The following is a 19,631-nucleotide window of genomic DNA, read 5'->3' as shown; positions in this document are numbered from 1 at the left end:
GATGATAGTTTACACGTAATTCACATCTTCTCCTGGCTTGAGCTGAAGCACACACACTATATAAGCATCATATGTCTATTAGAAAACATAGGGATCAGAAATTAAAATGGGAATAGTTTGGAAATGCACCAAAAATGAGGGCTGTTAATTATCAGAGATGGTAAAAATTGAATATTCATGGATGTGAAAAATGCTTGCAATTGGATATATTGTACCTGTAAACAAAGCAAGAAATCATGTTCTAATATAGATACGACTTTGGATTTATTTTAAAAGTTTACCACCCATGCAAAAGAAAAAAGATATACTACAATTGCATTCCCGTTGGAAATTCTCGTTCCAAACCCCTTCATCCACTTCAATATTCCAAACCAGCAACATCTTAAATGGCAAGGTACAGATTTCTTCTCCTATCACAACGATGGTAAAGCCAGTGACACTCTGCTTTTGAAATTAATAAAATATGGATTTATTTACAACTGTAAAATTCCGTCTTAGTCGACGTCAATTCTAGGTTTTCATGAAATCCATTAAACAGAAAAATGAACACTAATGCATTCTTTATTTTAAATCAACGGTAAATCATTGTTCTCAAATACCAAATCAGATGTGCAACACCAAATGTCAGAGTTGGCTCTGTGACAGTATTTTTAAACTCGATTTTCAAATTCCAAAGTTAAGTCATACAGTAGACTCTAGATTGGCATCTCCTACACTGTTAAAGATGCCCACACCAATAACCCATTGTTTCCCTCAGTTGAACACAAACAAAAATTATATGGGGTTACTTCAAGAGCAAAGGCTTTCTTCCAATGTTCTGTCAAACATACTTAACCTATGTATCATTAAAATATTTTAATAGGACATTTAATTATTTCCTGTACGTTGGACCTTGATCATAAACTAGTATTTTTCCCACATTGTGACAGAAAATATTTCAAAGGTATTTCAGGACCAGTCTTGGGACATTTCAAGAGCAAGAATCCATGTGTAAATTCAATATTTACTATTTGTACTTTATATTTATAAATAGAGAACAACTCATCTTTCAATGAAAGTTGGTCGGAAAAAATGTGAAACCAATAAAATGTTATGATCAAAATGTTAATAAAGTGCAATTTAAATACAAATATATTTTCAACAACCAGAATTTGGTTATATGATGGCCAACTGATTACCATTTGGACAATAATTTTTTATGAGGTAAAATCTGACCTTGAAAACCAAGTTTAAAATATAGACTACAATCTGCACCGCTGCCTTCGCATGTGGAAATCAGCTATCAAATATTCTGCAGGATATATTCCAGCATCATTATAACAATTTAGGAACATATTGATAAAAAATATTTACCATAGGAAATACTCTCCATCATAAAACATACTATGAAAAAGGGAAAATCTAACTATCTGGCAAACATGTGGTTTAAAAGATCACCTTAATTAATATTTTATTTTTGAAGTAACAGAAAACAAAAAGTTGAAGCACAGATGTTGCCATTACCCAAATATTGCAATCTATGCAACTGCAAGTTATGATTACAAACTTGCTTTGAGGATTTCAGAAATGCATAGACTTTTAAAGAAATCGATTCCCTGAAACAAAATATATATCTGTCTCATCTCACTCATCCACTACTTTCTAAAGCCAAAGGTAGGCACAAAACTCAGCGACATAGGCAGCATCTCCAGAGAGAAGGAATGGGCGACATTTTGGGTCGAAACCCTTCTTCAGACGGAGTGATCTCTACCCGAAACGTCACCCATCCCTTCTTTCCAGAGATGCTGACTATCCTGCTGAGTTACTCCAGCATTTTGTGTCTACCTTTGATTTAAACCAGCATTTGCTGTTCTTTCCTACACATGTTATCCTATTTTCTAAAAATACATGTACAAAGAAAAATATTTGAAAACCAGTTTCAAAACGAATGTTTTCAACACAACGCGAGATGGTTCAAATTATATGCTAATTAGATACCCATGCATTGGTGACGAAACTTCGTTTTAATTGTTAAACTTATGAAAAGTTCAAAACTTCCCCAGTTTTTAGTAAATAGCTATCTAGATAATAAATGCAAAGAAAATTGTAATAGAATATTTCCCCAAATCTAAAAGTATTAAACAATAGCAATTACCACCTAATCATAAATATTATTTCCAAAGGACAAGCATCTGTAAATATTATGAGCAGCAAGTGATTTAATAGCAATCTTAAGCACATGAAACACAGCTCAGTGTATCCAAATTATTACAGTTAAAATAACTTCCAATATTGATAAGGTTACACAGAAAAGCTGGAGAAACTCAGCGGGTGCAGCAGCATCTATGGAGCGAAGGAAATAGGCAACGTTTCGGGCCGAAACCCTTCTTCCAATATTGATAATCTCCATTAATAGATCAAAGCATGCAAGAACAAACATGTTAAACTCAGTAGTTTACAAACAATGGTCAAGTAGATTTATAAATTCCAAAAGTCATTACTTGCTAGGTGCAAGTCAAACTTTAGGTCAACACAAGGGAGCTTTTCAAATGTTAAGTAAAACATAGTGAATAGGCAGAAATTTAGGTTGGGAAAATTGATGGTGTAAAAATAGTGTATTATTTGTATGTAGTATTTAATAATGTATTATTTCCTACAATGGGAAAATGTGTTCCTTTGTGGGAAAAAAAGTTGGTACGTTTTTTTATTAAATTTGCATTTGAAGAAAGCAACTAAGATTTTTTTTACCAAATTATAGATCTGTTAAAGATTTACAACAGTCAAATGAAATTAACTCACAGGCGAACACCAAAATTCCAATAAACTTTATCCAGCTCTTCCATTTTTTTAAATTGTGATTTTAGTAAAATAGATGGATTGGTATGTCATCCATCTTTAAACAGAAACTTTTAGATCATTAAGTGTGCAATTATACAAACAATCATGCTGAACTGTTATTTCCATGCACACAAAATGGATCTGCTCCCAAAGACAGCAATATCACCAGAATGTATATTAGTGTTATATTGCAATGCAAGGCAGAGAAAAAAAAAAATCAACTTAACCTGGAAACAGGTGTTTGCTCGCAGAAAGGTTGTATGGGAGGCATTAGTCTAGCAGTTGTTTTCTAATATAATCCAAGGCTTCATTACTCGAGAACCATAGTACAAAAAGGATATAAATGTATTAAACCTTGTCGAGCTAGAGCTCTGAGAAATCAAATTATGAAGTAACGGTTAACTTGTGGATGGCATATTTTAACATTAGATTTGTTACTCCGTCTTTTTCTCACCATTCAGTTACTTATTTAATAGTAGACTAAATAAAACACATTTAAAGGGTATTCCTTTACAGCAGACCTCTAATCAAGAAATATTCTAACATTCAATTTTAAAATGCGATCATACTTTAAATATTGTTTTATGTTTCCAATACCATTACATAACAAATTTCAATATTCACCTTATTAGCCATGCCACCATAAAACGATTTAAAGTGCCTTAATAAATTCCAATATTGTTTGCAAAGTAAACCACCGAAAACAACTTTATTCATATGGCCATACTCAACGGTAGCTATGCTGACAAACTGGAATAACTGACAAACTGGAAAAAGTCCATAAAATAGTTAGATAATATCGAGATGTTTGTAGTTAACAACTCCTTTTGTTGATTAAAATATGCACCATAGACAGAGAACAAAATAACAAGTAACCTTGAATTCTTCCAGAACATTCAGAATAATGAGCCCTCACACACATTGTTCCATGGCGATACCTAAAAATATTTCTGCAAAACAGATGATGAAATATGGTGCCATTTTAATCACTTTAATTTCTTTACAAATGTTACCTAGGTACAAATTATAAAACATATATAAAAATGGGAAACACTAAAAGGATGCATTGAAATAATTCACAAGTTTTCACTGGGTTATTTTTAAGTATTTGTTTTCCATCAACATCTAATGATGGTTTACGAATAAGACATAACTACTGTAAAGGTTTACCATTTTATATCAAGTAATTTTAAGAATGTTATCGGCCAATTCGACAGCTTCCTTCAAGTTTATAAACTGACTGTGATAACAAATGGAAAGACTATTTGCTTCATGCGAACTTGAAAATAATTTAGAGAAAAAAAGGGATTAGTTGCACAATACAGAGCAAAAAGCCTCAAAATAAATCAGATCAAAGAGATGAGAATTGACCAGAAGTAATTAACAAACAAAAACAAAACCTGCCTTCCAGCACGAGCACCAACACCACCCCCGCCCCTCACAACTCCTTTAGCACTGGCCACCCCTTCCTCTCATTAAATTAATTCAGAAACGACAACCGAAAAGAATATGAACAAAAACTGTCTCCAGCAGCTGGGGCCTGGTAATGCACTTCCAGACTTTTTACTGAACTATTGGCATTTTCTCTCAAAGACATATTCTCCGTAAACCAAAGACAACGATTTGCTTTTAAAAAATAAAAACTTGATACTGCGAATGTCAAACGAACAAAGGAATTTAAAATTACCACTTAGACCTGACATTGTTTAATGATCAGTCCTGCACCCCAATACCTTCTCAAATCTAAATCACCTTGTCCCCGTCTACCCCCCGCCGGACGTTATAGGGGACGCGAGGGGGGATATAGGGATAGAGGACACTCGACAGATACCGGATTAATACAGCCTTCACAAACCCATAATTCACTGAAGCGACCATCTGAAGTCGCAAATTAATCCAAAATTTCACTTGCTCATGATCATCAAAGCGAACAAAACACAAGTGTCTAAATTATTTGCAGTTACTACTGGCATTTTCAAAAAGTCACGTACCTTACTTGGCCAAACACTGGGATATATTTCCCGAAATAAAACACATTTCCAAAGTGGACACTTTGAATACTGTATCCATCTTCTGTATACACAAAAGACAACCTAACATGATCACCAGACATCCCGCCCCGACACTACACGGATTGGTGCAACATCGCACCCACGGTCTCGTTACTAATAGCACAGCAGACTGGATTGATTGGCTTCAAACCCATCCAAGTTGCCATTATGTAAGAGCCCACGCCTCGATTGCCTGAAGCCGCCGTCCATCAGCATTAATGTTGAATCAATCATGTGCGGCCAGGGGGAGGCGCCAGCTCGTCATTGTCCCGCCCACCCACCACTCGCCCGATCCGGCCAGCGGACTGGCCCAGACGCACGTCAATCATTCGCCCCTCGGCGGGACCTGCCCCGCCCTCCGCCACCGGCGGCGTGCTCCCATTGGACAGTCCCGATGTGCATCAGCGGGACGGCGCGACTGATTTGCCGGCGGCCGCGTCAATCGGCGCCTTGCACCCAGCCTGACTTGTGCCGGCAGCAAGTTCGGTTGAGGCTGCCCGTCGCCTCTTTAGTTTCTACGCATTTTGTGTTTTGTGTAATGTCTTTCTCGCTCTCGCCCCCACCCCCTTCCACCTCCCCGACGGCTCTCGAAAGGCGGCAGATGACAGATTATAAATAAAGCGGCCTGAAAACCGTTGGCCTGCTCACTCGATTTTCGGGGGGGGGTCGGAGATAAAGAGAGAGAAAGAAAGAAAGAGAAGAAAAAGGCCTTAATCACACTCGGGCAGAACAAAGCCAAAACAGGTAGACTGAACCCCCGAGTGGAACAACACTCATCAAAAGTTAACCCGTCTCCAGCTCCGTTATCTGCTAATCGACGACAGGCTGCAACCCTGAACGTTAGAAGTAAAACGGCAGGAGGAAAATAAACCTGTAGGCATTGGCTAAAAGACAACTGTTTTCACTGGAGCCGGAGAGTTCAGTTGTGTTTATTTACCTCCTCGCCTTATTTTTTGAGATGCAATTGCGAGGGGGGAAATGAAGAAGTGAGGCGGGATAGAAGCGGAGGAGTAGGTTGTCTCCGGCCACTGCCTGCGGGCAGGTTCATCACGCATTCACTCGCGGTTGAAGTGAGGGGAGAGGCAGACGCTGCCAGAGATCTTAGAGCAGAGCTCTACTCTAAGATCTTTGGACGCTGCCACACTGTGCGGGATTAACTCACAGACAGTCGCGCGTCGTGGAACGCAGGGACCCCGCTCTTCACCCTCTACCTCCCGCGGGCGGGGAGGGAGAGGGAGTTGGAGAGACGGGCGGGCAGTGAGAGACCGCGGGCGGGGAGTGAGAGGGAGTTAGACGGGCGGGCAATGAGACCGCGAGCGGGGAGAGAGACCCGGGCGAGCAGGGAGAGACCGACCCGGGCGGTGGAGCCGCGCTCGTGCCCGGCCGTTGGGTTTGAAACAGGCGCGCGGGAGATCTCGCCCCCACAACCACAACTTACCGTTTGTTGTGAAGCGCGAGGCGGCGGGTCAGCGAGCGGCCGGTGACGTTCTTCGGCCGTGACGTCAAACGGTGCCGGGGCTCTTGCTCCGGGTCATTTGTGGCAAAGGGTGAATGGAGTGATAAGACACAAAAATGCATGAGTAACTCAGCGGGACAGGCACCGGGGAGAAGGAATGGGAGCCGTTTCGGGTCGAGATCACTCAGTCTGAAGAAGGGTCTCGACACGAAATGTCGCCCATTTCTTCACTCCAGAGATAGAAACATAGAAAATAGGTGCAGGAGTAGGCCATTCGGCCCTTCTAGCCTGCACCGCCATTCAATATGATCATGGCTGATCATCCAACTCGGTATCATGTACCTGCTTTCTCTCCATACTCCCTGATCCCTTTAGCCACAAGATGCTGCCTGTCCCGCTGTTACTCCAGCATTTTGTGTTTAAACCAGCATCTGCAGTTGTTTCCTACACAATGGAGTGATCTCTCTCTCCTCAACATTTCCCCCTCTCCATAAAGCCTCGGGGGCAGAGGCCACGTAGGGAAGCAGGGGGGACATTTCAAAATATCAGGTCCAAGTGGTAATATTTTGCCACATTTCAGGCTGGTTTTATATGGCAGGAAATATTTATTTCAAGTCCGAAGAAGGGTCCCATACCCGAAACATCGCCTATCCATGTTCTCCCTGATCCGCTGAGTTACTCCAGCACTTTTGTGCAAAGCATCTGCAGTTCCTCGTTTCTGCATCTTAGTTTTTGAGTTTCGTGATACACCTCTGGAAAGTACCTACACGTGTTAGATATGTCAAAAAGGGATATATCAAGCATACATACAATGTTCCCACGTTCGAAAATTGGGCGTTAAGGATTAACGGCCATAAACAAAGAAAAAGTTAAATTTTATTGCTAAGGACATGTTTCTTCTTAATGGTGAAATATGTACATTTAAATTACCTAAAACTATGCTACATTTGTTAGATATGTGTAAATGAAAAAAAATGACAAACACACAAACCCACGTATGCTGATCCATCCCCCAATTGTACGTTTAAATTACCTAAACTAGATTTGTTCGATATGTGTTTTCAAAACAAAATGACTGCCCCCCACCCTTCACACATTCCAAATGCTATATTTCTCATACATTTTCTCAGCAACACTTTTGCTACCATTTACACACCAGTCTCAATATCAAGTCACAGAAGGAACTAATACATAAAGCTTGAAATAAACACTTTTCAAAAATAAACCAAGATCATTTTACCGAGTCAGTAATCATCAAGGCTGTGCTACCTGCCGATCACCAACCCCTCACACTCACCCCCTACGACGTATACGTGGCACTGAGTAGGACTAATGCACGTAAAGCTGCTGGCCCTGACGGCATCCCCGGGCGCGTGCTCAGGGCCTGTGCTGCGCAGCTGACAGACGTCTGGACTGGCATCTTCAACCTGTCACTTGCCCAAGCAGTAGTCCCCACTTGCCTTAAAACCACCTCCATTGTGCCAGTGCCAAAACACTCCACTGCGGCAAGCCTCAACGACTTCCGCCCAGTTGCACTTACCCCCATCATCACCAAGTGCTTCGAGAGGCTGGTCCTGGCACACCTCAAAAGCTGCCTACCCCCCACACTGGATCCCTATCAGTTTGGCTACCGCAAGAACAGGAGTACGGAGGATGCCATCTCAACGGCACTTCACTCCGCCCTCTCCCACCTCGACAACAGAGACACTTACGTAAGAATGCTGTTCATCGATTACAGCTCAGCATTCAACACCATTATACCATCAAAACTGATCACCAAACTCGGTAACCTGGGCATCGACCCCTCCCTCTGCAACTGGATACTGGACTTTCTAACCAACAGACCCCAGTCTGTTAGGTTAGACAAGCACACCTCTTCAACCCTCACCCTGAACACCGGCGTTCCACAGGGCTGTGTGCTGAACCCCCTCCTCTACTCCCTCTTCACCTATGGCTGCACACCTGTACATGGTACTAACACCATCATCAAGTATGCAGATGATACAACGGTGATTGGCCTCATCAGCAACAACGATGAGTTGGCCTACAGGGAGGAGGTCCAGCACTTAGCAGCATGGTGCGCTGACAACAACCTGGCCCTTAACTCCAAGAAGACCAAGGAGCTCATTGTAGACTTCAGGAAGTCCAGAGGCGGCACGCACACCCCCATCCACATTAACGGGATGGAGGTGGAACGTGTTTCTAGCTTCAGGTTCCTGGGAGTCAACATCTCCGATGACCTCTCTTGGACCCACAATACCTCAACTCTGATCAAGAAGGCTCACCAGAGTCTCTTCTTCCTGAGGAGACTGGAGAAGGTCCATCTGTCTCCTCAGATCCTGGTGAACTTCTACCGCTGCACCATCGAGAACCATCACAGTATGGTATGGCAACTGCTCTGTCTCCGACCGGAAGGCATTGCAGAGGGTGGTGAAAATTGCCCAACGCATCACCGGTTCCTCGCTCCCCTCCATTGAGTCTGTCCAAAGCAAGCGTTGTCTGCGGAGGGTGCTCAGCATCGCCAAGGACTGCTTTCAACCCAACCATGGACTGTTTACCCTCCTACCATCCGGGAGGTGCTACAGGTCTCTCCGTTGCCGAACCTGCAGGTCGAGGAACAGCTTCTTCCCGGCGGCTGGCACTCTACTCAACAACGTACCTCGGTGACTGCCAATCACCACCCCCCCGGACACTTATTATTATTTATTCAAATCATTTGCTATGTCGCTCTTCCAGGGAGATGCTAAATGCATTTCGTTGTCTCTGTACTGTACACTGACAATGACAATTAAAATTGAATCTGAATCAGATGGTGAAGAAAGCATTTCAGCTGGACCTCTTGCAGCTAGATGTACATCGGTATCAGCAGGGTCGACCTTAAGCCAATTGCACTAATTGGGCCCCACGCCTAAGGGGGCCACGCGCTAGAGTAATTTACTCTCGGCTCAGGTAGATCTACCCCGGGTGGAGAGAGAGTGGGGGGGGGGGGGAAGGGGGGTGTGAGGGGTGAATGTAGAGGGGAAGGTCGGTCATTCCCTCCCAGTCCCGGGTCAGCTCTCCCGCACACAGCCCCGATTCCACCCCTCTCCCTCCCCAGGGAGACGCGGTGAACAATACAGGGAGGGCCGGGGGTTGGAGCAACGTTTACAAACCTTGGCCTCAGCTCACACCCGGACCCCGGCATCCGCTCCCGCCACCAGCCCCCTCTCCTCCACTTCTCTCCTCCCTCCCTCCCTCCCTCTTCTCTCCTTCCCTCCCCCCCACCCTCCCCCCCCCTCCCCCCCCTCCCCCACACCTTTCCTCACATAACACACACACACACACAACTAACACACACACACACACACACACACGCACAACTAAGTTAGGATGGGGTAAAGCCCAAAGGTTAGGATGGGGCTGAAGCCCAAAATGTAATGCCTGGACTGGTTTTTCGCTAATGGTTAATGCTTTTCCAGGATCCAGTTAATTAAATTACTTTTTTTTTCTTTTCACACACTAAAACAAGTGGTATTGTAACTATGTACTTTTCAGAGGTGATCTACACATTTTGTTTTTTACTTGTAGGCTAAAGGGCCTGTCCCACTTTCCCGAGTTACTCACAAATTCTCCCACGTTTTCTCCTTGATTCAAACTCGGAGATGCCTGCCGTAGGTACTCGGGGCTATTTGTTTCAGACTCGCTATGGACATTCTCCGAGTTTGAATCAAGGGGAAAACTCAGGAGAATTTGTGAGTAACTCGGGAAAGTGGGACAGGGGCTTTACATGTATACAATCTTATATTAAAATGTAGCTTGGATCCGTTTGGTCCATTAACTTGCAGGCACTTTTTAAGCACACATTTTGATTACTTTCCATTGTACCATAGAGATATAAAGTCTATAATAGACTTTATTTATATTTCTATGATTCTACAGACCTTGGCTGGGAACTTGGGGCTCACCAAAATTGTTCCCAATTGGGCCCCGTACCTCCTAAGGCCGGCCCTGGGTATCAGTGTTGGCTCCATCTGTAGGTGTGTCCGATGTCATAGGGGCAGCAACATCTTTTACAACCGCGGCAGCACTCAAATCTTCTACAAACACCAAATCACTCTCAAAAATGGATATGTGTTTTGCAGCCTCTTTTTCAAATTCCATGATTTGTACCCTGTAATGCTTACTCCCTCTACATCCTGAACACACTTATGAAACAAGGTTAATACTTTCTTTAACCTCAACACTTCTCAATTTCGAATTATTCTACTCTTTACAACTGACTCACAAAATCGAGTATACCCTTCCTGATACATGTCTTTCTCTGGACACTCTTTTTCAGCCTAGTAAGAAACTTTGTGTAGCTTTGGTAACAACTTAAGTGATATCTTACTTCTAGTGCAACAAGATCCTGCCCCTGTGCAGGAGAATTCCCTCATCTTTGCGCATTTCTGCAGCAAGGAGAAGTTTACCAGCGGTTAAAATTTCACATTGTATCAGTTTCTCCCTTTTCCTTTTTCATGTGTACCGCTCAGTGATGGTCTTGTCCTTTCTGCATATGATGCACTGAGGAGGCAGAAGGTGGGCAGATCTGCGGTAAGAAGATGCTACAGGAGGATCAGATCCCTTTTCACATTGAACCGTGACCTTGAAGGGAGGCTCTTCTTCTTTCCCTTCATTCTGACTGGTGGTCGCAGTTGGAATGAAATATACAAAGTAACAGAAACAAAATATTAAGATTGTACAAAGAAAACTTAAGAGAAGTGATTAAAGACTCTGTTGTGACATGAAGTTTAATAATGATCTAATTTGAAAAAAAGTATTTCAGCTTTGATTGGTCAAATAAATTAAAAAAAACCCAAGTTTGTTTCTCCAATATCAAAGAAGATAACAGGAAAACAACATTCTGATTACATTTCGTGGCTTGGATGATTGGACAACTTTCACAATATTGTCATTGTTGTGATCAGTCTTGTTTATGTCTTCACTACTATATCAATATTTGCAAAGAAATTCAAGAATAGGGATAGACGTATCAAAATGTATCTCCAATTTGTGACAGTGCAATTACTAGTCACTTCTATTGTCTCTTCATTGTTTGATATTTCATTGATGTTCGATACAAAATGACTGGGTTGTCTGATCGTACCTACCTATTTTTTGTGTGTATATTAAGAATACTTTTACTTGTCAATAATTGAACAAAACAAAATGAGAGAGTATCATAAGTGCAATGTTACAGAATGTAATCAACGCCCAAGTTCTAAAGCCATTAATAAAGAATAAAGCCTTTTATAGGCACATAAAACAATATTTAAGTTTGTTACATTTTGCAGATGGAGGCCATTCAGTAGTTAGTACCAATCATGAGTTTAATTTTAAAATTATACTCTCTCTACCCAGGTTGCCAACCATTCAGTGCTACAAAAGAAAATATATTATTGCTGCTATCATTGGGTCAACTTCCACAATAATGCCAAGATGATAACATGTACCAGTAGCGCATTCCACACTTTGTGACGATAATACGAAGCAAGAAATTCCATCCAATAACCTAGATCTATACCTCTAAAAATAAACCTATTCTATAGAACATAAATGAAAGTCTAGACCAATTTGATTAGAAAAAAAAGACACAAATTATTACGGCAACATCATGACAGAGAGGTCTTACTATTTTTCTTACTGCATTATGATTTTTTTTTAATGTTGCAGTAGTGTGAAGCATAAGGCCCCAAGTAAGAGACGCTAAAAGTTAGGTTTAATAGCACTTGAATTGTGTTATAGAAAACATAGAAATTAGGTGCAGGAGTAGGCCATTCGGCCCTTCGAGCCTGCACCGCCATTCAATATGATCATGGCTGATAATATGCTGCTGCTAATTGTTCAAGTTCAAGTGACATTTATTGGGCCAACAAATTTCAGTATGTGGGGCTGTACTTAAGAACCTGCAGGTGTGTGGGACATGCACCAAAAAAACTGTTTCAGGCTACTCTGTTTACAGAAGAGGATGCAAATACTCAAGGAAAATATATTCTCTGTAAATCTACTTACCCGCATTTGCCTGATTTTCCCTTCCTGCCTCTTCTGGGCTCTCCCAATCTTCGATTTGTCCGTGAAACGCATGTAGCATGCACGGTGATAACCCACTGCACTGGTGTTGGAGGTACATCAAGGATTTCTTGTGCCAAAACCAAACTCAAATGGAATTTTTCAAAGGCATTCTTGGCAATTTCCCCTTCTATGGACCTTAGATATTTCCACTGGTGTACACTCACAATTATTTTTTTCCAACTTCAGGAAAAATAACTATTCTGTCAGTATCTTAATGCACAAAGTAAACTAAGTGCATGTTGTCACACTTGTCACAGTAAAGCTGATTGGCCAATTCCTGGGACTCGTTTTATACAGTGCTTTTGATTGGTCAGTCATCTGTGTGAGTTGGCTACTGCTAGTGCTTAACCCAGGGAAGACATTTAGCCCCATTTTACATTAATTTCTCACTAATGCCCAATATTTGAACATGGGAACATTCTAGTCCTTTAACAGCAACATGTTCAAAATACTTTAAAAGTAGAGTAAAGTACTTTCCAGAGGTGGATCACAGAATGAAAGAATTTCAGGGCTTGGCCCATGGCCTAATTGTTGAAAACCCCCTCAGTTGTAGATGTTATTTGTTACCCAGCCGGGTTGCAAAGTAGTGATATAGTGCCCTCCATAATGTTTGGGACAAAGACCCATAATTTATTTATTTACCTCTGTACTCCACAATTTGAGATTTGTAATTTTAAAAAAAATCACATGTGGTTAAAGTGCACATTGTCAAATTTTATTAAAGGGTATTTTTATACATTTTGGTTTCACCATGTAGAAATTACAGCTGTGTTTATACATAGCCCCCCATTTCAGGGCACCATGATGTTTGGGACACATGGCTTCACAGGCATTTGTAATTGCTCAGGTGTGTTTAATTGCCTCCTTAATGCAGGTGGAGCTCTTAGCACCTAGTCTTTCCTCCAGTTTTTCCATCACCTTTAGAAACTTTTATTGCTGTTTATCAACACGAGGACCAAAGTTGTGCCAATGAAAGTCAAAGGAGCCATTGTGAGACTGAGAAACAAGAATAAAACTGTTAGAGACATCAGCCAAAACTTAGGCTTATCAAAATTAACTGTTTGGGACATCATGAAGAAGAAAGTGAGCACTGGTGAGCTTACTAATCGCAAAAGGACTGGCAGGCCAAGGAAGACCTCCACAGCTGGTGACAAAATAATTCTCTCTATAATAAAGAAAATTCCCCAAACACCTGTCCAACAGATCAGAAACACTCTTCAGGAGTCAGGTGTGCAATTGTCAATGACCACTGTCCGCAGAAGACCTCATGAACAGAAATACAGAGGCTACACTGCAAGATGCAAACCACTGGTTAGCCGGAAAAATAGGATGGCCGGGTTACAGTTTGCCAAGCAGTACTTAAAAGAGCAACCACAGTTCTGGAAAAAGGTCTTATGGACAGATGAGACAAAGATTGACATATCAGAGTGATGGCAAGAGCAACGTAGGAGAGAAGGAACTGCCGAAGATCCAAAGCATACCACCTCATCTGTGAAACACAGTGGTGGGGGTGTCATGGCCTGGGCATGTATGGCTGCTGAAGGTACTGGGTCACTTATCTTCATTGATGATACAACTGTTGATGGTAGTAGCATAATGAATTCTGAAGTGTATAGACACATCCTATCTGCTCAGGTTCAAACAAATGCTTCAAAACTCATTGGCCGGCAGTTCATTCTACAACAAGACAATGATCCCAAACATACTGCTAAAGCAGGGGTCGGCAACCTACAGCCCCCGGGCCGAATGCGGCATGTAACCCAAAATCATCTGGCCAGCAGGTGGGATTTTTCCCCCGTAATCTTTCGGCCCGCCAAGCGCCCAGAGTGCCTGCCCCGAGCGCAGCCGAGCTCTGGCTGTACTGCATCCTCCACAAAGCCGCTGGCATGGCCACGCACCTTTTGTGAATACGTTTAAGAAAGAACTGCAGATGCAGGAAAAATTGAAGTTAGCCAAAAATGCTGGAGAAACTCAGCGGGTGAGACATGTAAGGATTGGATGAGGCTGCCTCACCCGCTGAGTTTCTCCAGCATTTTTATCTACCTTCTGTGAACACGTGATTTAATGCCTGCCATCCGGAGTGGGATGGGGGCGAGATCCATGTGTACACGTGACGGATGTGGTCCGCCATCCGCTCATAGACATGCGTCCCGGCCCTTATTGTATTGTATTGTATTGTATTGTATTGTATATCTTTATTGTCATTTCCTGAGTATTCGCATACCCAGAGGAAACAAAAAACGTTGCTCAACCAGTGTCCATTCAGTGTGCATGAAAAAATAAATAGAAATGAAAATAAAAAATACATGAAATGAACAAGGTTATGCTGAACAAGGTTGCCGAACCCTGTGCTGATGCATCAAAGGAGTTGTTCAATCAAAGCTAAAAAATGGTCAATTCTTGAGTGGCCAAGTCAATCTGAACCCAATTGAACATGCCTTTTATATGCTGAAGAGAAAACTGAAGGGGACTAAAGCTTAAGATGGCTGCAATACAGGCCTGGCAGAGCATCACCAGAGAAGACACCCGGCAACTGGTGATGTCCATGAATCACAGACTTCAAGCAGTCATTGTTTGCAAAGGATATGCAACAAAATACTAAACATGACTACTTTCATTTACATTACATTACATTGCTATGTCCCAAACATTATGGCGCCCTGAAATTGGGGGGATTATGTATAAACACTGCTGTAATTTCTACATGGTGAAACCAATGTGCACTTTAACCACATGTGATTTTTTTCTATTACAAATCTCAAATTGTGGAGTTCAGAGGCAAATGAATAAATGATGGGTCTTTGGTCCAAATATTATGGAGGGCACTGTATGAGTGCATTCGTGCAATGCAAACTTTGGCAGTGCAGGAGAGGAGAGTAATGTTCAAAGCGGGTTCCCAATTGTCCCCACAACATTAAACTACTTTAAAAATCTATCTCCATAAAAAATGGAGATGTTACCTCGACGAGTTGCCTGTAAACCTCGCCAAGTTGCCTGTAAATTTGCACCGTTTGTGTAAAGCAAACCGCAATTCCTCCACTGGATGTCATCAAGGAGAGTTTTCTGACTGCATCAGGATATAACTGTTACAAAGATATTGTTATAACGAGGTGCTATTAAGTTTTTTTTTATATGTGAAATATTCCACAAATTACGAACTTTTAAAAGAAAGCGTTGTTGTATATGAACGCGCCATAGCCTTTCCATATAACTGCTGAAGTCAGTAAAAGAAAATTCCACCTGTGGATATCTTAAAAACTGAATTCTTAATACTTTGTTTAAAAAGTTGTCAAACGTCTTAAAACTGAATTCTTAAACTCTATCATAAAAGCTAAGTAAAATAAATCAAATTAGATAACTCAGTATACATGGGGACGTCTATTTAATATTGGCATTACGATATAGTACATGATTACATTTTGTTACTTGTCCAACTGAACTTTGTACAATTTTAGATCAATCTCGTTTCCTCTCAGGATCCAATAATGAAGGTCAAATTTGTGGAGAATGAAGTATTGCAGCTGATGGAACTTAAGGTATGCAACATTTACAGCTTTGACAAAAATGCTTATGTCAGTTTTTATTTACTACCATGCATTTGACAGTTTATTTTTAATTCTATGTTGATTGCTTCCGATGTCAACAAATGCAATGATAATAACTATCATAATATGCCCTGTGTGCTTGATGTGCTTGCTAAAACATTAACATTTGTGGCATATTTACCAGAAATGTATCACATAAGCCAACTTGTTTACTGAAAAAAATAAGTCAGTATATATTAAGTTACAGTAACTGATATGAAGTCCCAAAGCTAATCTGTTTATCAAATGTTTTTAGTTACATGGCTGCCATATTGAATTTCTGAACAAGGGACAGGGTTGCTTATTTTTAATATGGCGACCAGGACAGCAAGTGACAAACTATAAATAATTGAACAGCCTTTTGTGTACAGGAAACATTGGCACTATTTTCAGATTTCTGCCAACATATAACTGGATCAGATTAACACATGTTTGGAAATAAAGATCATTCAATTTTAAATATAGCTTTTAATTTTGAATAAGTAGGCTATTGAAAAATAATGGTCAATTTATATGTTTCTTGATTTAGCATCATCATTTTTACTGAGGAAGAAATAAGCGGTGGAAGTTAGGTTTTTAATAATTTTGCAAGTTCTTTTTTCATTCTCTCCATCTTTATATCTTCACTCAAGCACTGTTATCATCTATCCATAGATCTATTACCAGAAAACCGTAGGAATTCCATAGCCTCTGATGTTTGACATCCCCCCCCCCCCCCCCCCGCCGCCGCCCTTCCCAATAAGTACATCAGACCAGTGTATTTCAAAGAAATGGAAAGGAGAGCGCTGTGTATACATAAATTGAATAATATGAAAAGGATATGATACAGACCAGTAAAGCACAGGAATAGACTGTGTAGGAAGGAACTGCAGATGCTGGTTTACAACGAAGAAAGACACAAAAAGCTGGAGTAACTCAGCAGGTCAGGCAGCATCTCTGTGAAAAAAAGGAATAGGTGACGTTTTCGGTCGAGACTTTACTTCAGACTGTCAGGGGAAAGGGAAAGAGATATAGAAGGTATTTAGAACAAATGAAAGAAAGAAATGCAAAACGCAATGGTGATTGAGGAGAGGTGGAGCCCACAATGGTCCATTGTTGGCTCTGGGGAAAGTGATAACGAGTCACACAAACAATGAAACTCAACAGGACGACAGTGAAATTAGTATGACGACTAGAGTGGGGGAGGGACGGGGAAAGAGGGACGGGGAAAGCAAGGGTTACTTGAAGTTAGAGAAATCAATATTCATACCCTGCATTGCCAAGCAAAATATGAGGTTTGTTCCTCCAATGTGCGTTTGGCCTCACTCTCACAATGGAGGATGCCCAAAACAGAAAGGCCAGAATGGGAAGGGGAGTTAAGGGCCTGTCTCACTTGCATGCGATTGCGTGCGTTTGGCGCGAACAAACGGAAGCGGAGTTCACGCGAAGTTCGCGCTAACTACGTGCTAAGTACATGCGTGACGTCATTTGCGTCATGCTTACCTATCAGCTGGGCAGGAGATGGGCCGACTGAATTTGGGCGTCACACGGCGTCGGGCGGTGACGTCATCACGCAACGCCACGCCGGGCGGTGACATCATCGCGCAACGCCACGTGCTAGGCGTACGCCGTCAAGACGCTGTGTACGCCGTCAAGACGCTGCGTACAATATCAAGATGCTGCGTACGACCGCAATGCATCTGCGTGCCGATAGGCCATTGGCGCACAAAGATTTCGGTCACTGCAAGAATTTCGATGTCTGTACCAGCACCGCACAACTCCGCGTTTCTAAGTGGGACCGGCCCTGTGCGGCCATACGGTGCCCGTATGCCTCAAGCGACCATGAGGTCGCGTAATTTGCGAGCCAAGGTTGCGTAAGTAGGACAGGCCCTTTAATGTTTGGCCATCGGGAGATCTCGTAGGCCAAAGAGGACTGAGTGAAGCAGTTCAACGAAACGATCAGCCAGTCTGTGCTTGGTCTCGCCGACGTATAAGACTCCTATACTGGAACAGCGGATACAGTAGATGAGGTTGAAGGAGGTGCAAGTGAACCTCTGCCTTACCTGATAGGACTGTTGGGGACCCTGAATAGAGTCGAGGGAGGAGGTATAGGGACAGGTGTTGCATCTCCTGTGGTTGCTGGGGAAGGGGTGGTTTGGGTGGGAAGGGATGAGTTAACCAGGGAGTTGCAGAGGGAACGGTCTCAGCTGCATGCGATGCCAGATATGGTAAGGGGTGAGGACGATGGGGAAGCTGTCCCTGTTGTGACAGGGGGGAGGAGAATAATAGCGGAACTGCGAGATACCGAGAAGACACTTGTGAGGGCCTCATCTATGATAGAAGAGGGCAACCCTCGTTCCCTAAAGAATGAAGACGTCTTGGATGTCCTGGTGTGGAACGTCTCATCTTGGGCGCAAATGCAGCATAGATGGGGGAATTGGGAGTAGGTTGATAGAGTCTTTCCAGGAGGCAGGGTGGGAAGAAGTGAAGTCTACATCGTTACGGGAGTCATTAGGTTTAAAATAGATGCCAGTTGATGGTCTATCTCCTGTGATGAAGACAGTGAGACCAATAAAGGGAAGGAAGGTGTCAGAGATGGTCCAAGTGAATTTGAGTACAGGATGAACATAGGTGGTGAACAGACTCTCGAGCCCACTATGTCTTCTCTGATAATTATGCCAAACTACACTAATTCCATCAGCCTCCATGTGGACTGTATCCCTCTATTATGTGTTTGGCTAAATGCCTTTTTAACATGGCTATGTTATCTGGTTTCACCGCCAGGTTTGTTAGTATGCTCCAGGCACCTACCACTCTCTGCAAAATAACTTTCCTTATCTTTAAACTTCCCCCCTCTTATTTCAAACTTTGACATTTTGACATTTCCAGACTCTGACTAGAGGGTGAGTTTTTGGGGCTGTTTTTTTTTTAATTTCAAAGCTTCATAACTTCGGAAATATAGGTGGGAATGCGACTAAGAGATGTTTATCGCCACCACGGGGAAAATGTGAGTAGGATGTGTGAAAATGGGAAGGCTGTGGCCTAGCATTTGGAAGAAGACAAGACAACCAGATTGACACAGAGACACGTGGGCAGATCGTGGGTACCAACACAAACAATAGGAAGACTTTTAGTATTATAGAGATGATCTGACCGATGAAGACAAACATGTTGTACACCTTCTTTATTACTTTATTCCATTGTGTTGTCACTTTCAAGATTCAATGAACTTGCACCCCAAGATCACTCTGTACATCATTGCGCCTGAAGACTTTCCTTTTGCATCTGAATTCACGAAATTCACGACTTCACACATGTCCAGATGAAACTTACTCTGCTTTTTCTCTGCCTATATCTGCAACTGTTCTATACCATGCTGCATCCTTTGGCAATCTTCTTCACAATTCACAACTCTACTAATATTTGTGATATCTGCAAACTCACCAATCAGACCACCTCCATTTCCATCCAAATCATTAATATATATTATAAGCAACAGAGGTCTCAGCACTGATCTTTGCAGAACATTATTACAATCCTCCGGTATCCTCCTGGTGTTGAGTAAATTATGACAATTTTCAACTAATGGGTCCAGTATTTCTGCAGGCACTGTCAATTGGGTCAATGCAGCGTGTCGAGTTTTATAGCTCTCAT

At 42.1% G+C, this 19,631-nt stretch overlaps 1 protein-coding gene across 3 annotated transcripts in view; it reads right to left on the bottom strand.

Annotated features, from left to right (window-relative positions):
• The window catches only part of LOC129702666 (zinc finger and BTB domain-containing protein 20-like), a 241,768-nt gene extending 234,435 nt beyond the window's left edge, over positions 1-7,333 (bottom strand). The window contains exon 1 of one of the 3 annotated variants that reach the window (XM_055644560.1): positions 6,307-7,333. The gene's annotated coding sequence lies outside the window, so the exon portion shown is untranslated. Of the gene's footprint in view, positions 1-4,808; positions 5,053-6,306 lie in introns of those variants that run through there. The other 2 variants (XM_055644559.1, XM_055644561.1) reach the window with 2 other exon arrangements.
• Positions 7,334-19,631: the final 12,298 nt, after the last annotated feature.

Source organism: Leucoraja erinacea, chromosome 13 (assembly GCF_028641065.1).
Source record: "Leucoraja erinacea ecotype New England chromosome 13, Leri_hhj_1, whole genome shotgun sequence".
Taxonomy (NCBI): domain Eukaryota; kingdom Metazoa; phylum Chordata; class Chondrichthyes; order Rajiformes; family Rajidae; genus Leucoraja; species Leucoraja erinaceus.
Note: the sequence above shows the minus strand (reverse complement) of the source record. Positions and strands in the feature narration are given on the sequence as shown.